Below are 25,265 nucleotides of genomic sequence, written 5' to 3'. Positions count from 1 at the left end.
CAGATGCTGTGGCACCTAAGGTCACCGACCTGGCTAGGGATGTGAGAGCACAAAAATCATCTGCATCTTAGGCAGCAGTTGCAGGCAGTTTGAATACAGGCAGTTTCATCCAGTTTGTGCTCCTTTTTATGGTATTTTGACCTCATTCCCAGGTGAAAATATGTATGTGTTTCTAGTAGCATAAAATGATGGCACTTGTTAGCAAGGCAGGAGTTAGCCGAGAATAAAACTGGCAAAAAAGAAAAAACATTCATAGAATATATGTAGGAAACACACATGCAAGATAGAAAAAAATTAAGATTTCAAAGATGTTTGCTTTGCATGGAGTGGATTTCCAACTTCCCTTGCAAAAATGATGCTAGAAATCAGATTAATAAACAGTTGCAATCCATTGATAAGGGCTGCTGGGGTTTGAGGTTTTTTAATGAAAGAGATATCGTTCCCTTTTACAATGTCATTCAGCACAACAAAGGGCAAATTTGTTCAAAGAGGCAATATTCAATGTTTCTAAGATGCAGAATAAAAATTAATTCTAAGTGTGTCAGGCCAGTTGGAGTTGTGGTGATGGGTCTGCTTTTCCCAACAAAGCAGCTGCAGAATCGATCTCAGTTAAATTATATAGTTGTACTCTCTTTATGTGTATAAATACATCCATATGCATGAACACATTCGTATATACATATATATATGTAGGAGTATGAATATATATGATACTGCTTTCCTTGTTCATCCATATACAAGAAGCACAGGGGATGAGCTGTGTTTGGGAAGGGGCAGAGGAAGGGTAACACCCTGGCTGGACCATGGGAATGTCAGTGTTTGCCCTTCCAATAGCCTCACCCCACTGAGAGACAGACTCTTTTGTTCCCAGCCTAGATAAAAAAACTTGGTCCCCTTGATGAAACTGGGATATGTGCCCTGTTTGTTCATGTTCCTTTTTACTTGCTTGTCTCATATTTCAATTTTAAACAGTGAACTTGTCAGATATGATGCCTTAAACTCGTCCATCTTCAGTCAGTCAGTACATTTGGACCCTGTGTAAATACTCATCTATGTCAATATAAAAAAAACTACTAACAGTGGAGCCTAATGTATTAAACTGTATTTTGTTCCCTTCCTGTTTAGTTACTGGCATAAGCTGTTTCTTTTTTAAGCAATGTCTGGCATTATTTTGCAAGGATTGTTTCTTGGTTTGTTTGGGACATTTTAGCATAGTGTGGCTATGAAACTTCAAGTATTAAAGTTGGTGGAGGATAAAAATGTGGGTCTTTTGGCAGGTGTCCTGGAAAGAAAACAGGAAGGCAATGAGGAAAACTTGGGAGTTCACCCACCTTAGGGATGGGCAGAGCCAGCCTTTGGAGAGCCAGAGTGACTCAGAGAATGGTGCAGGCAGGATTGCATGATGAAGGGAATTTATGCAGCCAAGATCTTTGGTAGCCAGGCCTTGGGAAAGAGCCAGTGCCTCTTTCCCATGGCTTCCCTAAAAGTACATATGGTAGTGCCAACGAGGTGCTCAGTGATGTGGTAAAATGTTGCAGAAGGAGAAGAAAAGAGAAGAGCAAAGAGACAGTGGAGTCAGACAGATTGGATCATGGCCTGTGACTCTGATTTTGCCCTGTTTCTACCTCTATAAGACTGATAGTGTTCTCCAAGGCAAATTACGCCTGTGGGTCCCACTTTCCTAGCCTGCAGAGATAAGATAATATTTACCTGCTTTTACCACTACACCAGAGAAAAGGCTGTTCTTGGACCCTTGTTCTAAGCAGTAGGCAACTGAGTGTCACACTCTTTGCAGCCCAAGGTTAGTCATCAGAATGAGCTTGTAGAAAGAAATCTAATTATAGCTGTCACCTCCAGCCATATTGTAAATTATCCATTTGTATGTGGCAGGGGAAGTGCTTTCACACGTGTCTTCTGTGTGTTTCTTAGCAAGGCACCAGCAAAGTCTGGCAACTACCTACTTTAATGCAATTTTAATGTAACTATCTACTGTAATGAAAATCCCTAAAATAACATCATGATAACAGCTCAATACAGTTAAGCACTATTGTAAGCTGTAAGATGTAGAATCATTACTGCAGTATCCTTTAAAAAAATATTATGCCTCCTCTGTGGGATTTTCAGGTTCATATTAAGCTTATAACACATATTAGCCATGACTACTTCATTACACCCATTTTTTTCAATGACCCCAGTCATGCTGGCTGCCAGCTCCACCTTTGCTCAGCTCAGAACAATAGGTTATGTGTTATTTAAGAGAGTGAGAGATTTTTGGAAAATGATGCTGCGCCTCACAGTAATATTTAGGGTGCATACCTTTGCAGGAGGCATGGATGTGTTTCCCAGCTGTTTTCCTCCTCTCAGAGTTTCTCCTGACTGAGAATGATTTAAAGCCCAGCAGATTCGCCCTCCCTAAGCAGGGAGGGAGGGAAGGAGGGAGGGAAGGAGGCAGTGTATGGAGATACCATCATGACTGAATCAGAAAGCCCATCTGCACAGCATACTCTCTTCTTTCCTGGATTAAAAACTGAGCAAGATGTTTTGAAAGGAGTACAGCTTTTCGGTTTTGTGGCCATTTCATCTTTTCAGACTTTTGTGATGTCTTTCAATTTTTGTGAAATATTATATCAGAACCACTGTTGACTTTCTCATCAGGGCTTCCCCATATTGACAGAAGTGTTTTCCCTTATGAAGGAGATGGGTGACATGATTTTTCAAATAGTTTTGATTAAGGAATAGATAAGGTTCCCATTACAGTTGTTACAAACATGGGAAAACTGAAATATGTGAATAGTAGGGAAAGTACTATTTTTGACAATTTTGTTTGGATTAGAAAAGAAAAAAAACACCATTTTAATTAAAACATTCTGGTGGACAGAAGACTGTGAGAGATTTTTCCTGCAGGAGTTCCGTGTAGGGAAAGGCAGTAAGAAAAAGATGTGGGTAGAAGCATCCTGTAGTGATTGATCTGTAGTACTTGACTACAAAGGGCCTAAAAACCACCCAGTCCACTCCTAAAGCTGTCAGAAAGCTACTCAAGCATTTGGACAGCCCAGAAAGAAAATAAGGAGCCTCAGAACCTGTATACTCAGAAATCCAGGAGTCATCACTACCAATAGCAAATGCTGTAAGGATGCTTCTTTTCACCTACCAGATGGATAGGTGAGCTACTCAGCTTTGGATTTACACTGTTTTCTCCAGGGAGCTAATGAGACAATGCTCTCTTACCACTGGGAATACCCATGAAAATATGTTTCAATTTATATAATGGTCCATCTGCCAGTAGAAGAAGCAATATAGAAACACAGAGGTCAGGGGCAGATCTATTATGGAAGGACAGCATATGGCAACAAAACCATTAGATGAGCATCTCACACTCTTGAGAAAACTTTAGGACTGACAAGGGGTTAAGGCAAATGTTGGTTCATTGCTAAATTCAAGATTCAAAATGAAAGAGTGCAAATGCCTTGTATGATCATTTTTTAAAACAACACTTTTAAACAGCCATAGGGACTCTGTGCAATAGAGACTGAAAAGTTCTGAATAATGCATGCAAGATAATTTCCAAAATCACCCTTTAACTAGTACCACATTCTTTTCACTGTCTCCATATTCATGATTCACCTTTTGCTAATCCTGATGCATAAGGAATAAAGATAGCCCCTGTGGATAAGACCTAATGGAGACCATCCTGGAATAATATACAGAACTCAACATCCAGACATGTGTCTTCAATTTAAAATAATTCAGCAATCATGTTCAACCAGAACCTGATTACACAAAATGGGACTTTTTAACTCCCAGACTTGGATCAAATTTTAAGGCCAGAAGAAAAAAAAAACAAAAAACGTGCTATGTTTATACATTCCAGATACTGTGGTTGAGTTATCTGCACACAAATTTAACTGTTTCTTTGAGCCTCTTATCAGCTCATCTGTAACTATTTTAAATGCTTTGCTTTACCTGCCCTTTGTAGTTCCTCAGTGAGTTTTCCAGCATTCCAGAATTGTGATGAATGGATTTCCTGGATCTGGAGCTTAATTAAAAATGAAGCTGAGTAACCATGCTACATTTCAGTAAATTGCAGCTTTTTTTAAAACAGCAACTGCTACATTTTTGCTCTTTTCTTTTACTCCCCAGGGCTGAAGAGACAAAGGACCCTGGCTCAAAAACAGTAACAGCAAGCCTCAGCAAAATGCCAAATAACGTGTCCCTTTGCAAAAGCATTGGCCTCACTTTTTCCTGAGGTTCCAAACTTCCTCTGTCACTTATCCTTCATCCTAATACATGAAAGGCTATCAGCATCTTTTTTCTTGGTCTGTAAGGGAAGGGAGATCTGATCCTTTAGACTGTCAGGCCCTGAGATGGCCTTGAAGAAGGTCACAGGCTATCAGACTGTTTTGGTAACAGAAATAAGATTTGGGTGCTCGTTAAGTGCTTGTGATATTTTTTTAAAATTTTTTTTATTTTTTTTGTAAATGCTGTAACCCAGCTTTCCTGCAGAAGAGAATCACACTCTGATCTAGTGTTTGTATAAGGAACGCCACTAAAATCGCCAGAGATCCAATGAAGGTCCCTGCAGCTCTGGTTTCTTCTGACTGAAGATGAAATCACTGAGATAAGGCAGAGTTTCAGATGTTCCAGGCTTGCCTTGTTCTCTTTTTTTTTTCTCATAGTTTGATTAGAGTTGAGTGAATCCTATTTCCAGTCTCTCAGGATAAAACACAGATCAAACACCTGGCTTGATATTCACTGTTGTGACCCATTTTTCACTGATATCAAACTCACTCTGGTCAAAGATTTCTTTGTTATACTCTTAAAACATGAGAGAGACGGGATGCAGGAAGGAGCTGGGAGCACTGCCCTTGCAAGGGATATCCTCTGCTGCGGGTCTCATCATTCTTCCATCTTCAGGTGTTGGTACCTCTGGGAGATGCCCTGAGGCACAGACTTTCAGAAGGCTGTCTTTTGACGTTTTCAGAGTGTTCAGTGCCTAAACGATGGCAGCTGCTCCAGAGCTGTGCACAGAGTCCCACTCTGCCCCACCTCCTTCTGCAAGGGTCCCTGTCCAGCTCTCTCTGCTCAGGCTCTCAGCTCTCACTCATGATGAGATAAATGGTGGGTGCTGGCATGGGTACTGAAAAACTTGAAATAGTCATGGAATTTACAAAATAATCAAGAAGGCAAGTTAAATATCTTAATGTATTTTTCATGCAATTTTAAAGCTAGTTTCATGATATCTGAAGACTCAAGCCACAGAGGTTGGAAGTCAGAGATTACTGAGGTCACTTTCCCTCTTTATTTTGGAGTCTTTCACTTGAGAAGTCTTGGGAACATACTTGCTCTGTGTGTGAAAAAACATCTTCAACAATGTGATGAGAGGTGCTTTCTGCTCTATTCTGAAATGCTCTGCAACATGGTGATCCCTGCTCAAGAACAGGAAAGCCTAATCAGTGATTTGTTGGCATCTGAAGGTTTTGATCATAAAGCTGTGTGGGAAAATGTTCTCTTCAGTCCCTGTGGAAGTATTCACAGGGATCCTGACATTTTCTTTGCCCTTCCTAAACCAGGGCTAAAAGTCAAAGCCAGTAAAAATGTTCTGCAACATGATTACATATAGTAAATATACCTATTTAATTAAGAACCATTTAAAACCTCCATATTTGGCTGCTTGCAAATAATCAATTTTACTGTTAACATTCTCTAGAGTAAACATTTTTTTCAATACCATACATTTTTCTAAACAAGAAATATTCTTTTGAGGTAGAAAATGGATTTATTGTTCAGAAATCACAGGCGTGGAACACTTCGACCATTTCAAAACATTTTCTTTTCCTTGCCCCTTCCCAAAAAACACTTTTCAGTGAGGAGATTTATCCAAATGGAAAACTGATCCAGTTTTAACAGAGATGTGTTTTCTCCAGATCAACCCTTCTATCAAAAAACTATGGTGGGGATAAAGGCAATGGTGGGACTGGAAAGGCACTGTATGTTTTGGAAGGGTTTTGTATAAGAACCTCTCAAAAATGTGTTTATACTTCCAGTGCTCTCCACCCTGTGGGCACATGCAGCCTTGGGAATGCCACTTGTGAGTGCCAGGCAGGTGGCCCAGTGACAACATTGTCCCACATCCTCTCCACAGGCAGTAATGCTGCCCTGAGAGGCTTTGTTTGTAAAAGCTACAGTTTTCTTACTTCCTTTGTCCTGTCTCCCTCTCCCCAGGCGAAGATTCTGGTCAGAGTAACCATCTCATTTATTTCGTAGATGGATGTAAAAGGACCAACAAAGAGCCCCATATTCCTTACCCTCCTCTTCATTCTGTCTGTCAAATACTGACCAAGCCAGCCCTGTTTTTGCATTAGTTCACAGAAATAGCTGATATAAACATTTCTGATTATAAACTCCCCCAAGATGACTGCTTCTCTCTCACGCCAACTTCAACTTAGCTCTTCATCACAAGAACATAGGCCAGCACTCAGCAATGAACGTCACCATGGTCTTTCTGGAAAGCAGCCTAATGGGTACATGGTGGAGAGATCATGAGCAAGGGAGGGGCTTGTTTGGACAATTGAAAAACTCTGACAAATACATCCATTGTGAAAACAAATTACTTGCTTGTAGGATGATGTATAAACCATGCAACCAAGCACAGGTAGTATTGTTAGTTATAGACAGGGGACAGAAACTGTGTTGGAAATTGGTAAGCATTGCCAGGAAATTAAGTACCAGAACAAAGTGTCACTGATGCAATAGATTATTTGCACAGGAACCATTTTAAATTCCAGCACTTTTTTTGAAAGCCACTTCTTTATGTCCCCGGGTTGTGTGCTGCTATGTTCCCTTATGAACAACATGACTCTGCTGGGCTAGGTCACTGAAGCAATTTGTCTCATTTTGTCACAACTAAAAAGTGATAGTGATGGTGATGATGATGATGATGACAGTACTAACCTCTCCCAAGGGACCTGCTGTCATTTACTGAAGATGAACTTCTGAATCAACCTGTGAACCAGCCTCCAACCTTTGCATGGCTTCTTTTAAACACCTATATATATCTAGTAGTAATGCAAATTTCTTTGGGGTTTGGGAATAAAAATACTTGTTGCTATTCAGGCACTTTTTTTTGGAGGTGTAGCACATGCCTCAGATGCCCTCAGAATTACTCTTTCCAGGTTTGTCCTGAGATAAGGCATGTTTTTTAATACCTTCTCAGCTGCCCTCACTGTGGAAAAGAGGGTGATTTCCCCTTGTGATGCTGTGCTTGCTGTGCCCCTGTGCACAGCTCCCCATGGAGATAGAACACTCGGCAAGAATTCTGGGACTGGAGCTGCAACCTGGAAAAGCACTAACTCACCTAAATAGTCATCTTTACACCATTATAGCACCATGGGAGACTCCTGCAGGCATCAGGCACAGACAAAATAAAGACCCTTGGGGACTAATCAATGTCATCCTCTTTTGAATTAAGCTACATTTGAGAAGAGAAAAAAAAAATAGTGTCTAGAAATGAACATAACTTCATAGTAAGAAATAGGAACCACCTGCTCTATTGATTTATTTCATCTTGAAAGGTATTGAAATTTTTGCTATTAGTGTTTGTTGTTACCTGACTAATAATAACCAGACCATTTAATAGTGCAACTGTGTAGAAAAGATCCATTTGTTGTCTAGGTGGTTGTAGCGATGGGGACTGTATGGTCCCTGTCTCAAAGAGCTTACAGCAGTGGCACCAACTCCTTCATTTATGCCAGGGTCTATTTACATGGACGTGGACTTCTGAAGGGCCATGGAAAAGTCTCATCCTTCCTCTGCCTCGCTCTGCCCTGGTAGTGCCTTGCTCTCACACCATGCTTTCCCAAAGAGGGAGGCAGGGAGAGGGAGGCAGCCTTTCACAGTGCTGGTCTTGCTCTTGTCCTCATACCACCATGACAAAACTTTGCTCTCCTTCACCTCTTCCTGCTTCTCCTTTGCCAGCCTGACCAAAAACAGCAGCCCTGTCCTGCAGCCTTTCTGTGCTTCATTGATTTTTAGGTTCAGGCTGGCTTTCCAGGAAGGATCCAAGGTAGCTGTTTGCCATCTCCTGCAGGCACTCCACTGTATCTACTGTGGCAGAAGATGTGTCTCTGTCCCAGCCTGCCTTCACACTGCCCTGTGATTGTTTGCTCAGGCAGGTGGCTCTGCAGTGGCTTCATTCCTTTGGGTGAAGGTTTGAAGCAGCGGCTGGACAGAACCAGAAAGAAAGGTCTTTCTTAGCTTTCATGTTTCTCAGGAGAATTTAATTAGATTTTGTTTTTTCCTCCTCCATGATAGTTACTGGCTTTATCTGATTGTTCCCATCTGCTGGCCATTCCTCAAAATTGAACAGTGATCTCACTCCTCTTCATCCTGTGCAATCAGGGCAACTGCGGGGGGCCTGGCAGAAGGCTCTGTGCCAGAGGGGATGGAGTCAATGGGCTTTGTGTTAGTGTTGATGCTGTATGGCATTCATGAGAGCTTGAACTGGGAAAGATGGGAAGTGCCACCAGCAAAAGCCTGGTCTCCCTGTGGGAATGGTGCTCTGTTTTATTTATTTATTTATTTATGTATTTATTTATTTATTTATTTATTTATTATTTTTCCACTGAATGTCAGAGGATCTTGATGGCAGCAACACTCTCTCTGTATTCTCATTTGACTTAGTACTGTAGGGCTTGATGCAAATCAAATCACTTTTGTACTCCTGTGGGAGCTGAGATGCCCCAGTAGAAAGCAAAAATCATATGAGCTGGAAGAGTCTTGTTCAGCAGCAGTCTTTGGTCAAAAAACAGCCAAAGCATTGTACATAGCAAATTTTGACCTTTTTGTTAGACTCCACCATGTCTGTACACTTCCAAAATGCTTTGTTCCCTTCTGTAAGACAGCACTCTTTCCAAACCCAACATCCCCCCTCTGGTGGCAGCAGATCTGTCTCCAAGTATCTGAACCCACACGCTTGTCTAAACAGAAATTCCAAGTCACCCTCAATTCTCCTTTCATGGCAATCATATTCTCTGTGGAGAACACTAAGCAAGCTCAAGAAAGGCCACCAAGGACTAAGAACTCCTGAAGAGAAGCCTGCTTGCATATCTAGAGCTTCATCAAAGACGATAATTTCTTTGTGCAGTTTTTAAAGCCCTCTTATCACCATGAAAGAGTGATTAAAGGGCATTAAGAATATATTAATTAAAAAAGTAACATATCTTCTGTTTCAGAGAGAAGCAAAGCTCATAGGAAAAGGCAATGTCTTTTATTAAGCCATGATGAAATTTGACAAACTTTCAGGTGTCTGATAGTTTACAGAGTCCTGGCAGAACAACATCCAGGTTTGAACCAACCTCTGTTATGTGGGATAGAAGGGGCTGATAAAAAGCAGCCTTTTGCATCCCCAGGTTTTCTGCTGATATCCTTTGTTGTCCTTGGCTGTGTTTCAAGCCAGGGTGTGGCTTGAAACAAGAACACCTTGTTCGCTTGTTGCCATACAAAGGGAGCACATTTGCATTTGTGCTGCTGGTTGTCTCTGATCTGCCTTGCTCTTAGGCATTGTCCTCCCTCCAAAAAATTATGAATATAAAAATATTTCACATCTTCCCTTTATCTTCACTTTCTGAGGGGAGGTCAGAGGTCTGTATAATCAAATGATCCTCCCCCTTCAAAGCCCGTACTGGTCTTCTGCCTCCCTCTGTTTCAGGCTGAGTCCTGCTTGTCATGGGCCATGCAGAAGATGGAAGCAGCACTCCTTCCTGGCTATTATTTGGGGAAAATCCAAACCTGGGAGAAGCCCCTGCTGAAAAGCAGGATCTAGCTGAGAATACTTGAAAGAAAGGTGTGTCTAGCAACATAGTTTGTTCTGAAAGGCCGTAGTCCCCATGTTCCAAATGTTTCTGTGCTTTCTCCTCATGACCAGACACAAGAAAGAGAAAGGTCCTGAAGAGCTCTAGGCAAACATTAAAGAAAATGATTTTCTGTGGGCATTGTGTATAAAAGAGCAATATTTCTGTACCCGTAAATTGCAAAGTAATTTTTTCACTCTTTTTTAAGAGTGATCATCTGACCTATAGAAAAGTAAGAATCCTGGCTTGAGAAAGCCCTGTGCTAGGAGGTGCTTGGGAGCCAGTTAATGGCACTTTCAGTATACATCTGGAGAAGGCCTGGGAAAGGCAGTATTAGCTGAGGGAGAGCCTGGAATAGGTGCCAAATGGCTGTCACCCCAGCAGGGTCTAGGTGGGATAGGTAAAGGGGGTCACAGTTTATAGGATTGTAGGATAGGATTGATAGATTATAGGATGTATGGCAATGAAAAATGCCCAGGGAAATAAAGCTCTCTGAGTGTACAGAGGTGCATCCTGGGCACTCAAGATGTGAGATATGGGTAAGAAGATGAGTATGTAATCCAGAGACATGGGGTGCCATGAAAGCTGCAGTGCTGAGGAAGCTGAGGGAGATTATAAGGGTGGGTTTCTGCTGCTGCCAGGGGCAGAGGAGTGATGAGCTTTCTGGTATTTGCAGAAGGAGAAGGTAGTGCATTTCAGTGTCAGGAGGAATTCCTGGCAAGTGATCCCTGCTCCTCTGAAACAACCTTTTCTTCATAACATCTGAGACAGCAAATATTTTATGAAGAGTTAAGGTCACCTCTGAAGTTTTGACCTCATTCCCTTTGAAATTGGTTAAGATTAAGCGATTTGGCTGAACAGAGCAGATGGTGCAGTAAACTGGACAGACCTCTCCACCCCCTCAGCCTCGCAGCAAAGGAACATCTTGTACATGGAAGCCGAGTAGGAGCCACTGTCCTTCACTGTTTGTGAGTCTTGGTAGAGAAACAAACCCAATAGATCCCGGGCTCCTCTGTATAGAGGTAGACATGAGCCCTTCTGGCACCCATTCTACTGGAATGAACCCTAATTTGGAAACCCTACGCAGTCCCAGAGCATGCTTGCAACTTCTGTGATTTTTGACTTAAAGTGTAATTTGATAGAAGGAGGGGCCTTAAAGTTTTGAGCAGGGGCTAAACTGGGAATTGCAAATTTTTTACTGTTTAAAAGTGGTGTTAGGAAACAGCAACCTTACATCAGCTTTAAAACGGATGGGCTGAATAAGGAGAACAACAAAAGGATGGTGTTAAAATAGCACAGAAAGAAGCAGCATTATAGCAACAGCCCTGCCAGGGCTAACATGCCCAAGGCAGCTGCAGAGCCCAGACTGCAGGAACAGTGGAGCTTCTTAATCTGAATGCACTTGTAAATGGTGGGTCAAGTAATGATACTCAGAAGCAGCTACTTTATAGTGCTAAAAGTTTACTCTTGAGGGACTTGTTGAAACAGGTAAAAATGCAGTACCTTGCCCAAAGACATTACCAAAAAGACCTCTCAAAAGACATGTAGAAGGGCAGGATCTTCCACAGTGCAAGGCTGAGAAATCTGAAACAGGTTTGGGGCAGACTACAGACATTCCCATGAGAACTTCTTTTCTTCCATTCAGAAGGATGCTTATGAGAGGTACCCATGCTTTTCCTTCGCATAAGAATAGAGATGTCTGAAAACCTCACAGGGTATCCTCTGGTTTCACAGCAGATCAAAGGAAATCCTACAGCTTTCAAAGACATGCAAACCTTGAGCAGATTTATTCTGGAAAAGTACAGCATATGGTTGAAATGCCAGGAGGTGTGTTGCAGTATCACCCAAGAAACTAACAGAGCCCTGGAAATCCTGAAATTATCAGGAGGCTGGAATTTCTACAGAGGAAAGAAAAAAGCCTAAGAGATGATGTGAACAAGAAATCAATTGAGAAACAGTTGTCTGGAGACAGGTAATGCAAGTTTCATGACAGCAGTTGTGTATCCACCTTCCTTGTGCCAAATAGGAAGCCTCTTGAAGTCCAGGAACTTTTCTCAGTCACTGTTGCAACTTCTGAATTAGACACGCCCTTGCCACCTGAGTTAATATTTATTCTTCTGGAAGGTTCAGTCAGCCTAACTAGTCAGCAAAAAAAAAGCCCATTTTGTCAATGCAAGCTTCAATCTACACAAATAAAATAACTCTCAATATATTGACTGATTAGCACGAGCAGGAGAGATATCTCTAATGGGCACAATAAGACATATTTGCCTCCAGTGAGATTCACAGAGTGTGCAATCCTTACAGAATAAAAAGTAAAACACATCAAATGCATAAAAGAAACAGCCTCCTGTTTAAAAATCATCCGTACAATGCTGCAACACTAGAATTTTCTAGTATCATAGAATGGGCTCTATCCATCAACTTCTTGATTGTCACCTCTTAGCTAGCATAACTGTATCAAGATTTCTCAAGGTTTAGGATCTCTTCAGGAAAACTCTCACAAAAAAACCCCCAAAAAAACAACAAACAAACAAGAAAAAAAAGAAAAAAGAAAAAAGAAAAAAGAAAAAAGAAAAAAGAAAAAAAAAAGAGTGTGGCTTAGATAGTCAGATCTGGCAAAAGCTTCACATTACAAAAGTGATATTGATCTAAAAAACCTTACGTTATTATTCAAGTGGTTTCCAATTGTTCCTGGAACTATTACAGCATGAAGAGCATTGACAGTTCCTTAGAGAAGGAAGCTCATTAGGATTGCAAGAATTAGCTGAAATTGAAATTCTCTGACATCTTAATGAAGAAAAAAAGGTCTGTTTCATGGCAAACAATTCAGGATTTAGGAGATTATGTCAGGTTGTAAAAGTCTGTACAGTTGAGAGAATGGATATGCTGGTAATAATGTATTTCTAATTTTCACATAATAAGCCCCAATAATTGATAACTAGAAGGACATTATAGTAATGAGGAAGGCACTGTTACAGTGTTAGTTCAGATTTTGAAAAAATTGCTTTGCAAGAATTTCACGTGCAAAAGCTGGAGCAATGAGAAAGTGATGTAAGAACTGTTGGGTGTGGAACTCCCTTGTTGGATGTCAGGAATTGTCCATATTCCTTCTTTCACAGGGGCAGAAGTACACCTGGCAGGAACCTTTCCTGCGAAGGCTCCTCTGGAGGCGCCTGCAGCAATTGCAAAACATCTGTGGCCACACACATACTGGCACCACAGCCAAAAGTGTGTCTGGAAGTGTCAGTGCTAACCATGAAGACTTTTAGCCCCTGGAGGTCCAAAATATCTTTAGGCAAGGTGTGAGAGCAACTGGGACCAACCGCAAGAAGAAGTCATAATATGATTCGAGGCAAGATGTGATGGTTTTATTCATCTCCGTTGTCAAGAGAAAGATCACTGACTTCATAATTCACCATAAAGAGCGCTTCCTTACTTGGGGTGAACTTCCTGATTTCCCACTGTCAAGTGCTACACCTCGGGGGTCAGTCAGAAGGCAGAAACTGCTAGGCAACCACAGCTGGTCCTTAGCATACAGTCCACTGATAGACAGCATCCATATGGTGTTTGAATGAGACATCCCTCCATCTGCACTGGAGGACAGAATGCCTCTGAAGACCCTCACAGGATTATGCAGTAGAGTTTAAAACTTAAATAATTAAATGCCAAGATATGTTCCCGCCCCCCACCCCCGCCCCATTCAGTCCCCAACATTTTATTACTGATGACACAACATTTATGACCCCTCTGAAACACCAATTAGGAATTGTAATAAGAAATTACTGTGTGCTAGCACTGCTGATTTGTTTTTTTTTTCTTGTAAATGTAGCCTTATTTTAATGACCTAGACAATAAGCAAATGTAACATGGTCTACTACTAAGTGAAATCATACACAATTCCAAATGCAGGCCAGTGCTGCCAGCAAGCTACAGAGATTCTCTCAGCTTTTAAGAGGTCTAGGAGGAGCAGCTTTTGTTTTACCATTTGCCAGTCCTATGCTGTCCTTGGGGGCATGATATATGGCTAAGCATCATGTTATGATATAACAACACAAACATAATTTAATAACTTGGGTGTCAAACGGCTGAGATTTATGGTCAAGGACGCTAAATGTTCACAAAGGATTGCTCCAGAGATGCAGTCCTATTGGATTAAGAGAGAAAAAGTAGCTAATACAGCATTTTAGACAACACATCTCTATGGGGCTATAGGCTTTGGACCACTTTATGCACTGTATTAATATTTCCTTGTTGCATTTCCAGAAACTCTCTTTCTAATTATAGTTTCCTGGGTTCACTCCATGCAAATTTAAAGGATATTACTATTTTATAACTGAGGAGTATGAATTGTCTGCTGCTGTTTAAACAAGAGGGTGTGGAGTAGGCCAGATGTGGCTCCTTTCATCTTAGTGTCACTGCAAATATTTGTATGAGCAGCTTGCAGGGTCTCTGACTTACAGGAAGATCCAATCTGCACTGAATGGGCAGATGCTTTTTATTTTCTACAAAAAAAAGTAGATTAAGTAAGCTTGCTAAAAACAAAACAAAACAAAAAAACTTAAAAAAAAAAGCCTTTCCAAATCAGTAAGCTGGAGGCAGGGGTGAGTTGAACGAGGGTCTGTGAGGCATCACCAAATCTATTGGAGGATCACATGCCACAAGTCTGATCAAGGGCAAGGACACTCCCAGCTGCAGCAGCTGGAGCAGCCCAAACCTTTGAAAAATAAACTGTAGGTTGTAAAAAAGAGACTCTTCACTGCCTTTCAGTGTCACCAGTGACATGTAATCTCTGGTGGCTGTCCTGGCTCCCTGCCTCCCTCTGGAGTGGCTCACACTTAACCTCTTGTCCTGACAAGCAACAGTTGTCTAGCTCTGCTATGGCTGCAAATGTCTCTCTGATAAACTGTTTTGAGCTACAGCAAGCAGCTCTGCTGAGAGGCATGTTAACAGCACTCAAACAATTTAAAAAGACCTTGAAGCCCAGGAAAAAAAAAACAACAAACCTGGTATGCTGAGAAAATGGGAAATGGACTCCATCATGACCATGAACAGCCCCTCATCTTATGCTGTTTGCAGCAGGACTTGCCACCCTGCTGGTAGACACTGAGGATTGTGCCTTTCTTATCCATTTTTCCAACTTTATGCCCTAAACCAAATCCATTCTCTCGAGGCTAATGGAGGCTGCTCCCTGAAGGAGCATCCTGTGTGCTGTCAGTTCTGCACCACTTTGTGTCCAGGCAGCAACAGCCTTTGAAAAAAATACTTGAGCAACATGAGACATGTGCAGAAGTGCTGGTTGTGGTCTGGGGAGGGGCTTTTGTGCCTTCGGCCACAAGCACAGAAGCCCCTTACAATGGGTTTGGGGCTCAGTATTAAGGAGGAAAGTGCTGCACCCAGCATTGCTCCCTATGGCTCTTTCTCTTGCTCAGCCTGCCCCAGTGGACTCAGCCTCATATTTTTAGGGTGAGGTCGTCTGCAGTTACACTGAATGGGTTCAAACACTTATGAAATCATGATGACACCATTGTACACACGATGTCCCATGCACCATGTGGCTGAGATTTAGATCAATACTTTTCTTGCCAGGCAAACTTCAGGTTGCTTTTGCTTTTCTAGCATGGGTTTTGCTGTGATTTAGAGGCCAAGTCCTGTCCACAAGTCTCTTTGCAACGAAATAGGAGTTGTCAGGATTTTCAAATAGTATTTTTGGCGAGAGACAAGAGTCCCACGGTGTTTGAAGAAGGCCCCAAGGCACTCAGTGCTTTTCCAGCTTTAAAAGCCACAGCTGTTTGGGTTTCTTTCCCCCTGCCTTTCCCTGTTTCTTATCTACCTTGCTCCTATGGCCAGAGTTCTATTTTCAGTCCAGATATTTGTTATCCTGGTTAGTTACTCACTAAGCCCTCTTTCCCTGTCAGCAAAACAGAGATGCTGTTTCCCCATGGTAGTTTCAGGAAGATGAGTGCCACAAAAGGATGGGAAGCAGCCAGTTCCTGCATCATGGGGAAACCATAAATACTGGATCCTGTCCTACTCACTCACCTCCATCCTCCCCCTCTCGTCATGTTGCTTCCTTCCCCCATTTGGCAGTGAGCTCTGATCCCCAAGGGCCTTCACAGTCTTGAAATTTTCATCTCCTCCAAGCCTTGCTTTTCCCCAGACCTCCAAAAAAATCTTGATGTCAGACCTGTAGCTTTATCTCCAGACAAGGGAGGCAATAATTCACCTGCCCACCTTTGCAACACATTTGGAGAACCACACTTGATCGGTGCTTTTTCAAAAAGTAAAGGGATTTGGGGGGCAAAGGGGGAAAGAGGAAGACAGGGTTTATGATGTATTTATTAATTCCAGCCCAAGCAAGAAGATTTCTGGTGGGGACGGGAGCCAAACAGAGCTTCCTACCCACGCTGATGTAATTATTGTGCTAATATTTGCAAAAATAACATAATATTTGAAACACAAATTGGCCCAAGGCTTGAGCCCAGGCTTGAGTTTGGGTTATTTTCAAGCTTAACTCCTAATCAGTTACTCTGTACTTCAGTGGTCTTCCCTGTTCTGATTTACCGGTCAGTTTTATTACCAGTATTGTAATACATATATAATGGGGGTTGTCATTGCTTGTCAGTATTTCAGGTAAGCTGTTTCCTAACAGAACTTAGGCTACAGATAACGCCTGCTTTTTTTAAGCAGCTCCTTTACCTGAATGTAATTAATGAAGAGTCTGGGCTGGAGCCAGAGCCCATAAAGCCTTTGTACCAGTAGGGTAAAGTCAAGATTTGCCCGGTCAGTGGACTGGAAGACTCATGGAAAGGGGCTTGGGGTGAAATGTAGCATTTTGGCTTGTCATCAGACATCCCTTAAGCTCCCAGGAGATGGTGCTTCTCATGAAGAAGTGTCAGGATTTCCCTGTGCCAGACACACATGGACACACCTCAGCTGTCTTAAAGGAATCAGGCTCTTGCTGGTGGGTGTTGAGGTGCTTCAGAACCACCACGAACAGGAGAATGGGAAAGTGACTGTGAAGGAGGGGTGGAAAGAGGCTCAGCTGCAGCACTGCATCCAGGCCAGGCTTGTTGGGATGGAGTTGTGATGATTCCAGCACAGATTTTAAGAGACTTGTGGCAAAGGCACAGGAGGAGAGGACACAGCCTCAGGCTGGCCTGGGGGGTATGCAGGATCAACATCAGGAGGAATTTCTTCACGGAAAACATTGTTTAAGGTTGGAATGAGCTAGTGGTGGTGGAGTCACCATCCCTGGAGGTATCCCTGGATGTGGCACTTAGCGCCATGGTCAAGCTGACAAGGTGCTGATTGGTCATAGGTTGGACTCGAAGATCTCAGAGGTATTTTCTAACCTAAATGCTTCTATGATTCCGTGAAAGGAAAACACAAACCAGAGGGAAATCAAACAAAACCTCCCTGCGGGGCCGGTTCGTTCATTCTGGGTTTGTGCCGCACTGACTGCAAACGCAGTGGGCTCAGCCCCTGCGGCAGCGCTGCTTCCCACGCTGGCTCCGCCACCACGCCACCACCGGGCCATCACCGCCACCACCGGGCCAACATAGCCACCGCCATCACCGGGCCACCATAGCCACCGCCGGGCCACCACCACCACCACCGGGCCAACATAGCCACCGCTGGGCCAGCATAGCCACCGCTGGGCCACCACCACCACCACCGGGCCACCATCGCCACTGCCGGGCCATCACCGCCATCACCGGGCCACCATAGCCACCGCCGGGCCATCACCACCAGCACCGGGCCACCATAGCCACCACCGGGCCACCACCGCCACCGCTGGGCCATCACCACCACCACCGCTGGGCCATCACCACCACCACCGGGCCACCATAGCCACCGCCGGGCCACCACCACCAGCACCGGGCCACCATAGCCACCGCCGGGCCACCACCGCCATCACCGGGCCATCACCACCAGCACCGGGCCACCATCGCCACCGCGGGGCCACCTCCGCCATCACCGGGCCATCACCACCAGCACCGGGCAGCCGTCGCCACCGCCGGGCCACCACCGCCACCGCCGGGCCATCACCGCTATCCCTGGGCCACCACCGCCACCGCCACGGCGGGGCCACCACCGCCATCATCGGGCCACCTCCGCCAAGCTGCCACCGGGGGGCGCTGGCCCCTCTCCACCGCTGCTCTCACCGGAGCGGCCGCCAGGTGGCAGCACCAGGCCGCCATAGGGTTCCAGTGCCACGGGATAGCACTGCCACCGGGATCCCTGTGCCACCGGGGTCCCTGTGCCACCGGGAAACCTGTGCCACCGGGGTCCCTGTGCCACCGGGATCCCTGTGCCACCGGGGTCCCTGTGCCACCGGGAAACCTGTGCCACCGGGGTCCCTGTGCCACCGGGAAACCTGTGCCACCGGGGTCCCTGTGCCACCGGGATCCCTGTGCCACCGGGGTCCCTGTGCCACCGGGAAACCTGTGCCACCGGGGTCCCTGTGCCACCGGGAAACCTGTGCCACCGGGGTCCCTGTGCCACCGGGATCCCTGTGCCACCGGGGTCCCTGTGCCACCGGGGTCCCTGTGCCACCGGGAAACCTGTGCCACCGGGGTCCCTGTGCCACCGGGAAACCTGTGCCACCGGGATCCCTGTGCCACCGGGGTCCCTGTGCCACCGGGAAACCTGTGCCACCGGGATCCCTGTTCCACCGGGATCCCTGTGCCACCGGGATCCCTGTTCCACCGGGATCCCTGTGCCACCGGGGTCCCTGTGCCACCGGGATCCCTGTGCCACCGGGAAACCTGTGCCACCGGGATCCCTGTGCTACCGGGAAACCTGTGCCACCGGGATCCCTGTGCTCCGGGGTCACTGTGGTGCAGGCTCCCTCTGCTGTGCCGTGACCCTACCGTGGCAGTCCCTCTGCCTTGGGGTCACCCTGCTGCGGGGTCCCTGTGCCACCTCTCGAGTCTGCCATTGCAGGTTCTGCCCTCCACAGAGTGCAGCTGCCAGCCCCAGTGGTTTATATTTTAATTAATTTTCTAAATCTTTAGGGGTCTTGGTTTCTGAAAGTGTCAGCAGCAAAACTTTGGCTTTAATTTGAGCTGAAGTTAAAAAGTGCTGTCATTGTAGCAGCAGAGCATGGATTTGTATGGCAAGAATGAAACAGTATTGTCATCACTTTAATTGTGGGGAATGCAATTTTGCAAACTGGGAAAAAAATAAAATTTTTGTAGCTAAAGCAAAAACAGCCTTCATAGGTCATGAATGTGGCCCAGACACAGAATCATTATAGAATCATAGAATAATTTGGGTTGGAGACACATGAAAGACAACCTCATTCCAACCTTCTTGTCATGGGAAAGGATACCTTTCACTAGACCAGGATACTCAAAGCCCCACCCAAGCTTGAACACCTTGAACACTTCCAGGGATGGGGCATCCAGAGCTTCTCTGGGCAACCTGTCCCAGTGCCTCACCACCCTCACAGTGAAGAATTTCTTCCCAATGTTTAATCCAGATCTACTCTCTTTCAGTCATCATGCAGCAGAGGGTAATGAGCAATCAAAAGTGGAAAGCAAAGGCAAGAACATGAAGTCAGTTAGGTAGAATTGCCAGAAGCAAACCCTGGGTGAGGAAGAGCTGATGTCACCTCTGACCACAGAGTAGCTGGACAGGTTTTGGTTTCACATAAAACCAGGAGGGCTGAGGAGAGTGGGTGTGTGCAGGGCCCAAACTCTGCCTTGTCAGGTTTACACCAGAAAGGCTCCGTTTAGAGACACCATTGCATAGGGGACCTGTCTTGCTATAAGGTATTTCTGCAATAAAAATATCTGACCTTTGGGAAGGATTTCCTACAATTAGAGGGCAGCTGATCTCCACAGGGAAAGGAGCAAGACCTTTGCTGAAGTACCTTCCCTGACTGGTGAACAGAAGAGCCACAGGAGGAAAGGAGATACTACCCGAGGTGTGGCGAGTGAAAGCAAAGCCTCAATTCACCACTTGGACACCAGGTGGATGTACAGACTCACCACAGGCAGGGTGGAGACCAACTGGCTGTGCCTAAGGACTGCCCTATATGAGGTACCTATGTGAGGATTTTGTACCCCTGGGCAGCTCTTCCAGGAAAAAAAAAAAAGAAAAACAAAAAATCCCAGTGACTCAAGCAGCAGCAAGACAGACAGACAAATATCACTACAGAGAAGGAGCTCTGCGTTGTGACTTTCATGGACCACAGACATGGCAGAGGGTTACCCACCATCCAGCTCCTGCAGGCTCAGAGGCCACTTGGGTGCCAGCTGGATGGTGATAAGCTGCAATGTCACATAACTCCCCTGGAGAGGAAGAACTATTACACCCATGACATGTTGGGCGTGCTTGTCTTGACGCACAGAGCACAGCAGTGAGATGAATCCACTGCCCAGTCCTGCCTGGTCATAGGAAACCCATGGACTTTGTTCTACCTGTTTCAGGTAGTGGGCACAAACAGGGCTGTAGCAGGTCTGGCATCAGCTGTCTTTAATGGATGAAAGTCATGCCACTGGAGAAAGGGAAACCTGAGTAAAAGGCAAGTTTGTGGTACCAAGCTATGGCAGCTGCTGAGAGGTAAGAGACCAACCACAGACTACAGGCAGCAGAGGAGACTGAAACCACCTCATCTGGGCATATGGCACCCTCTGCTGAGCTCCATCCTCCTTCTGAGACACACTCAGACTCAGGAAATGCCTCCGTCAGTGGAAATGTCCAGATGCTGTGCACATGCAGCAGAGTTCTGTAAAGCAGTAAGGCAGCTGCCACATGGTGTGGTTTAGTCAGAAGCTCCAGCCCAGAGATGGGTACTGGAAAGCATAAAGATAGTTTAAAACAGGCACATACCATAAAATATTGCTACTCTGTGAAGCAATATGAGGTAAAGGGTGATATTGGGAAAGGAAATCTAGTAGTATTATTGTGCTGAAGCCACCACCCTGTAGCATTTATAAGTAGACATTGTATGAATACGGAAAGGAGAAATGTCTGAGCTGAGAATGACCCATTCCCTGTGCTTCTTTGATGGGAACATTTTTGCCAGTTTGCCTTTGGCTGTGGTGAAATATGCCTTCTGAAAATAAGCAGTGTGGTGAATAAGTCATTGTGAACAGCACTCAACATTAGACTGGAATGAGAGAAAATGACACTGCTCATTTTCTCTAGTGAGGCTTCACAAATCTTCTATGCAATAAAAGACACCATTTACCATACTGCCTGAAACTCAAAGGTAGCACTAGGCAGTCAAAACAGGCATCAAACACAACAGGGTACTGGAGGCAGTAAAATGTTCAGTACATTTGGACTGGGACAATCAACAGCTGCAAATGCAGGAGCAGATGAGTTGGTCATATCTGCTGAGGGATGAGAACACAAGATGAGGGTTTTTTAAAAGTGCTAAGCAACTTCAGAACAACTTCAGTCATGTCCCTGAACTCTACATAGAGTCCCTGGGTTCCCATTTTAGTCATTGAAGATGTAGTCAATACTGTCAGTAAACTGTAGGTCATTATTTGTTGTGTTTTAACCTTTCTAAAGTAGCTTGATATGTTTGAAAATTATTTATTTCCATTGGCTCTGCAAGGATCTGCAAGGGACCGTCTCATCTGTTTATGCCTGCATTGCAGGTGTCTGAGAGAAGGGCCTTCTCCAATGTGCTGTGTCCATACTTCTCACACAGGGCAAAACCACACAGATTAAAAAAAAGATTCAGTGGCATGACATCACTGCCCAAAGAAGGGCAGATTTGGGGCAGTGCTGTATGTACAGAGTGATCAGAAAAACAGAAACTGAGTCACTTGTCTGCATCATGAGATATGAACCTAATTCTGAATAATCATCATGCTGTTAGCCACAATAATTCTTTTTTTCCATCTCCAAGCAAGAATGATACTGCCTGAAGGACACACAGGCAAAGACTGAGAACAAGACATTGCAGTGCCCTTGGCAAAGTCTGGCTGTCATGATTCTGTGCTCAGACAACAGATCACAGATTTCCTCAGCAGAGCTCAAAACCAGTTCAGTATCGAATGGGAATTTGAGCACACAGTACCCGCAAAGCAATGGGAATCTGGGAGTCAGAACAGGCAAGAGGTTGTTAATCAGTGCAAAAGAAGCAGGAAGGCAGCTCTGCCTGAGTGTGGGAACACTGCAGTGGAGCCCCTGGAGATCAGATAGCAACTGAGCGTAAAGATAGATGGGTCTGAGAATTTCAGATGTTTCCCCGAAGAGAAAGTCAGCATGGTCCAGCTGTATAATGCTAGAAAGTGCACAGAAGGGTCTAGGAAATGCTTGCACAGAGCTACTAAGAGCCACACATTTAGGCTTACATGTTTGTGACTAGGGAAAGACCCAACAAAGGATACAAAAGAGTGACCAAACCTGTGCAGAAGTACCATTGTTGATATTCACAGGCTTAGAGTAATGTGAAAGGCAAACCAAGAAAGCAGTAAGTAGTAGGGCTATATGGCCATCAATGTGCTTTGGCACAGTGGAGATTATGTGCCAAAGCCAGAGTGAGAAGTAATGGGTACAGCCCTTTACTACTGTTTTTTGAGGCTTAGAAAGACGTCACATAGCAAGGGACAGCAGCACACTGCTCAGCAGCCCACCAACCTGCAGAGACATACTGTTACAGCCTTGGGCTACAAGTTAAGGGCAATAGCAGCTCATGTTTTTAAGTGCTGGTTTGATCCTGTATGTGTCAGCCAACCAGCAAGGGCTATGTCCATTTTATTTGAGACAGCTGGGGTTCCTGGCCAAAGCACAGGGAAGCAGGCTTTGCTGCCCAAAAGGATTTATGTTCCTGCAAACACAGTATCTCACACACAGCTCTCTATATCCCTTCTCCAATACACATTTATATATCTTGGCTGAAGCACAAGTGTTTCTTCTGTAAAGATGTGGTAGTTCAGTCAGAATTCTCATCTTTAGTTGAAAAAGATGCTGAAAATGCTGATCCTGATATTCAGTTCTCTCCATGTCTCATTGCTGATGGTAATTTGCTGGCATCAGTTCAAAAGACAACCAGGTCCAGGGGAAGATTCACACTTATGGAAGACAAGAGTCCTTTGTCCTTTTCTATCCTTTTCTACCTGCCTGTGCTCCTCCTGGCATTCCGCCACTCTGTCACACCTTTTGTCTGATAAGCATCATCACCAGTACATGGCAAGTGACAGGACTGCATGGCCAAGACTGGGACCTGTGAGAAAGAAAGTCTCTTTTGGCCAAAGTGAGTCCTGCTGGCTCATAGCATGTCCTGAGGCCATACATAGCCCTGATGTTGACTGTCTGGCCAAATATAGAGCAGCAAAGCACATAAACCTAAGCACAGGAATTTTTCTTCTTCTCCTCAGAGCTTCCATGCTCAAAGTTCAGCACTCTACTCTGTTGGATAAAGAATGAAATGAAATTATAATTATAATTAAATTAGCAAAGCATGGATTTTGGATTACTACTCTCAGTAGCAGCAGAGGGCTTGGGCCACAAGGGATGATTCAGCTCTCTATTTTCCTGAGACGATCCCAATTCAGGCTTCAGTGTGTAAAGTCCTTTTGTAGAGAGATCCTGCAGTGAGTGTGAGATATATGGTGGTCTATAAGGAGTTTTGGGTTCCTTTTAAGACACTGTGAGACAATTTGTGACTTCCTTTACTTGCATTTGTGTGTAGTTATTCACATGCATAGACCCACTATGGTTGAAAGCGTGCCAATATTAGTGTGGGATTTGCAGTCCTAAGCCCTTTTGTGAAGGCCTTATGGAGGTTTCAAGATGTTAAGCATTCTCACCAATTCTGGAGAAAAATTTATTTTACAGGATTACCAAGACCAGGTGTTCTCCACTGCAAAATGCCTGTCCCTTTCCTTTGATAGGGATTGATCTGTGCTTGAGGGAAGCAGCAAAACTGTCCCACAGCACAGCTTCCAAAATCAGCAGTGTGGACAGTGCTAACTTTAGCCAAGGAGGTCTGCTGGATTAAGCCATGGAAGCAGACAAAAAGCTCCTTAGAAATGCTGTGGTGACAATTGCCTGTGGTGGTTTCATTCATCCCGGGCTAGCAGTGTATGTGGGAAGTGTGTGCTGGCTAACAATGCCACAGCTGCTTTCCCAACCCACACGCTGGTCATGTGTAGGTCCTCTTCACACAATAAAGAAGAGGGCTGCAGCATTAGTTGCATTTCACTCCACTGAGAGTGGCCACAAAACATTAAAGCTGGGCTGAGTGAGAAGGCTTGCCAAAGTCAGTGCGAGGGTGTTAAGGAGCACAACTGTTTAAAGTAACCATTTGGGCAGAGGAAAGGTTCTCTATTGTTCTATATTTTTCTCTACCTTGAAGGGCAACATTAAAAGTGTTATATAATCAAAACAGTGCATGTGCAGTTCTTGTTGAGAATGAGTGACTGAGAGGTTTATTTAATGCATGATTCAGTGCTTATGCTATTATTACAATTTTTTTTAATGAATTCCTTGTCCTCCGTGCTTTTACATATGCATTTTGTGAAACTTCCAGGAATTATGTGTACAATTTCTGTTGGAGGTATTCTTGAAGGCTTCCTGCACTAGTGTTCAGATACCAGGAAATTTAGACTTCTCCTGTTTAAGCTGATTATGGCATAGTGAGTTAAATCTTCATGCATGACACAAAGAGCAGCATTTGATCCCACATATGCATACTCACAAACATATATATAACCATTTATAAATGGACTCAATTTTTGCTGCTGCAGGAGAAAACTCTTACTAAAGGAAAGTCTCTTGGAGCAGAAAATTCAAGTGCTATTTTCAGGGCATATTTTGTACAAATTCTGCTGCAATCTGAGGCTCACTCTATGGGGACGTTTTGAGGAGCTTATCAGCTCTGATAACCTGCACAATGGTGCTGCCACACAAAGAAGCTGTCTACCAAATTTACTTCATAGTAATTTGCCCTTCTTCTATACTGTGAGACATAAGAATAAGAATAATTGGAATTCCCAATTTCCAAAGTCAAAGACGGCATGAATTGATATTGCCCACCAAAATGCAGTGAGACTAAATCAATAACATCTGCAATAAGGCATAATGAAAACAAAATTATATCTCAGCTTTCCCAAACAGCTGCGAATCTATTTTTAATGATCCTCATTTTTGGCAGTCAGCTAAATAACTTCTAAAATGTCCTCGAAAATGCATTGCTAAGTAGATCGGCAATGCAGAACAGTGAAATTCCATTTATTGCAGCTTCTTCTGTGTGGTCTGTAGTACTTGGCATGAAAATGCCCTCACTCTATAGCTAGACCAGAAAACATTTGCGGCACCCTAGGGTAGTTAGAAAAAAAAAGTGGCTTTAAATAGGTGTCTCAAAGAATAATGCAGTGTGACTGCAGCCACTGATTTGCATTTTTTTTTTAGGTAGGGTTTTTAAGGAAACTTTATCTGTTTTCA

Source organism: Cinclus cinclus, chromosome 1 (genome assembly GCF_963662255.1).
Source record: "Cinclus cinclus chromosome 1, bCinCin1.1, whole genome shotgun sequence".
Taxonomy (NCBI): domain Eukaryota; kingdom Metazoa; phylum Chordata; class Aves; order Passeriformes; family Cinclidae; genus Cinclus; species Cinclus cinclus.
The sequence above is the reverse complement of the archived record's forward strand: the minus strand, read 5'-3'. Positions refer to the sequence as shown.